This window comes from Elaeis guineensis, chromosome 1, assembly GCF_000442705.2.
Source record: "Elaeis guineensis isolate ETL-2024a chromosome 1, EG11, whole genome shotgun sequence".
Classification (NCBI taxonomy): domain Eukaryota; kingdom Viridiplantae; phylum Streptophyta; class Magnoliopsida; order Arecales; family Arecaceae; genus Elaeis; species Elaeis guineensis.
The window spans coordinates 21,123,290-21,126,782 of NC_025993.2; the positions used below are offsets into that span (position 1 = coordinate 21,123,290).

General features: G+C 35.8%; 1 non-coding gene across 1 annotated transcript; it reads right to left on the reverse strand.

The window, feature by feature from the left end:
• Positions 1-1,558: 1,558 nt before the first annotated feature.
• LOC114912824 (small nucleolar RNA R71) lies at positions 1,559-1,664 on the reverse strand. The gene has a single exon (XR_003798741.1). It is a non-coding gene; the product is annotated as a small nucleolar RNA R71 (small nucleolar RNA).
• Positions 1,665-3,493: the final 1,829 nt, after the last annotated feature.

Here is a 3,493-nt window from a genome sequence, read left to right on the forward strand (position 1 = left end):
CTTCTTTCTTAGTTTCTTACAATCTATTATTCTTTTCTTTTATATTTTTGAAACAATAAACTAAGATCCCTGCAGATACGATCCTGACTCACCCTATCTACATAGTAGTGAGTAGGGTTAATTTTGGTGTGCTATGATACGCATCAAATTTTGGCACCATTGTCAGAGATTTTGACGTGATTGTTTTGAAAAAAAAAAAATAATAATCTATAAAACAATAAAAAAAATATTTTACTATTTTTTAAATTTTTATTTCTTACTTTAGATTGCTCGACTACCTTATATGCTTTACTGCTTTATATTTCTAGTTGATTATTTTCTTCTCTTGTACTCTTACTTTCCATACTTTGCTGATTAGTAGTTTGCCTTTTATTGTTAGTTAATTTATTTTAATTGCTTAATTACCTTCTATTTATTTTTTTTGAAAAATTTTTATCTTATATTACTTTTTGTATATGGTAGATTTACTATTTTATATCTAGATTTCTTTATTTGCATGCATAGAAAAATTTTTTACTTTCTATAGCCTGGTGATCTACTGCTTTCTATAGGTTAGAATAATTTACTACTTTATATAATTAGTAATTTTTTTGCTTCCTAAGTAGATTAGATTCTTTGCCTTTTATTTAGATTACGTGGTTACCTTTTATTCTTAACTGTGAGATTATTTTATTTGCATAATGAGTAGTTATCTTATTTATTATTATCCATTATTCCTAGTGATTTACTGCTTTCTATAGCTTAAAATAATTTATAATCCTTATTTATTATTATCCATTAATGGAGGGACCCCCATCAATCTTACACTTACCTAGTCAGTTGAGCGGCTAGTCTGCTACTTGGAGTGCTTGAAGGTGACCTTGACAGTTAGGAGCTGTCTAGATCTAGGATAACCCATAGATAGAATTGATTGAACCACTTGATTGTTAACTAAAAATATCAAATCTAATTAATTCTTCTCTATCTTCTTAGCATTAGAACTCCTTAAGTTCTCTTCTTTAGAACTCTTTTCCCTCCTCCTTTTTTTCTCTTCTCTTTAAAAAAAAAATTTGAAATTAAAACTCGATGAGATCTTATGGGTGCATGCTAGGATGTCGATAATTACAACCTGATTTACACCCATTAGACTTAGAGCTAGAAAGAACGATTCAAATAAACCAAATCAAAATCATGGATCTAAAATAAGAGACTGACCCACCACGACAATTGAGGGAGTATTTTACTCCCTGATCTTACACCTACTCGCCATGTATCCAACCTCCTCCTATGGAGGCGGCACAATACGAAATCAAGTCTAGCATTATTCAAATGCTACCATCATTCTATGGACTAACGAATAAGGATCCGTATAAATATTTGGATGAATTTTTTGAGATATGCTCCACAGTAAAAATCCAAAACTTCTTCGATAATACCCTCAGGTTAAAACTATTCCCTTTTTTACTGAAGGACAAAGCCAAGCATTGGTTAAACTCCCTAGATTCCATAATCATTTCAACTTGGGACCATCTTCAGAGAGAATTTCTTTAAAAATACTTCTCAATTGAAAAAATAAATCAAATTAGAAAAGCCATCACTAGGTTTTCTCAATTGGATGGTGAACTTTTTCATGAGACATGGGAAAGGTTAAGAGACCTTATTCGCAAATACCCCCACCATGCTGTCCCCAAATGTTAACTTGTTCAGTGTTTCTACGATATCGAAGAAATATCGACAAATGATCGATACATCATGTGGTGGGATATTCATGCTAAAGAGTGAGGATGAGACTTGACAGCTTTTTGAAACACTTAGTGAGAACTCCCTGCATCACATGTCTGCCTCTCTAGAGAACAACCTATGTCTCAACAGAAAAGAGGTGGAATCTATCATATTGAAAATGTTATGGATATCCATAGTAAGGTAGACGAGTTGTCTCAAAAATTAAACCATCTTCTGAATACTAGACACTCTTCGACTCTACCTAATCTAGTCCAAGATATTTGTGCATTGTGTGCAAGCCCAAGCCATTTTATTAGTGAATGCCCAACTACACCTCAATCTCCTGAGTTTGTGTGCGAGCAGGTCCAGCAAGCTCAAACCCAACAAGCTTGTAGATTAGAAAATGATCCATATTTGAACACTTATAACCCCGACTGGAGAAACCACCCAATTTTTTTCTGGAGACCACAGCCAGTGGTTGGCCCTGGTGTACCTACACCTAACTATCAGGACTCGACATATAGGCATGGACCATACCACCAATTCCAAAATGCTCCTCAACCGTCTACCACTGGTCACAGCTTAGCTTTTGAGGAGAAGGTTCTAAAAGCACTAGAATGATTAGAAGTCAACACCCAAACCCTTAACTCCCACACGCAATCCATTGCTAAGCTAGAGATCCAAATAGGTCAACTAGCAACCGCAGTCAGTAGGAGAAAAATTACCTAGCCAACCTGAGAGCAATCTGAGAGGGTAATTCATGGTTGAGAGCTCCAATACTTCAGATACCTTTTCTGAACATGCCAAACAATCATGACTCTCAAAAGTGGAAAGGTCATTGAACACATGAGTAAAATCAATGAGATCGATCCTAGATCTCTGATCAAGCCCAAATCACCCAAAAACAAGGAAGATCCAAAAGTAGAGAGTGGACCAACTGCACCGAAACCACCTTACTTGCCTAAAGCCCCATTTTTGAGTGCCCTAAAAGCCCCTACTCCTGCGAATAAGAAGGGAGGAAGACTCGATAAAATATTAGAATTATTGAAGCAAGTCTAAATTAATCTCTCCCTTCTAGACGCAATCAAACAGGTCCCAAGTTATACAAAATTTTTGAAAGAATTGTGCACTCAGAAACGTAAATTTCGATCATAACTCCCGAAGAAAGTATGCCTCACCGAACAAGCTAGCTCTATATTTCAGCATACTACCCCTCCAAAGCTTAAAGATCCAGATACCTTTACCATTTCTTGCATTATAAGAGACTTTCACATCAAACAAGCTCTCCTGGACCTAGAGGCCAGTGTGAACCTTTTACCTAGCTCGATTTATGAACTTTTTGGGTTTAAAGAACTGAAACCCACGTCAGTCACTTTATAGTTAGCTAATAGATCAATTAAGACACCACGTGGGATGATCGAAGATATTTTGATCAAGGTAGATGAGTTCTATTTTTTAGTTGATTTTCTAATCCTTGACATTGAACTGAGTGGCAATCCAAGGCAAATTCCTATTATCTTAGGTAGACCCTTCCTAGCTACGGCAAATGTGTGCATCAATTGTAGGACAGGAGTCATGGACGTATCATTTGGGAATAAGAAACTGAGATTGAATATATTCAGTGCATCCCAAGGACCATCAACTGATAGTTGCTTCGAGATAGATACATTCAAGGACATCATAGAGGAAGCAACATCAATGATTTTTGCATATAATTCTCGAGACACCCACTTGATGCACTTTGGAGTGGATGACTATGATATAGAGAGAGGTAGCGAAGAAGTAAATATTC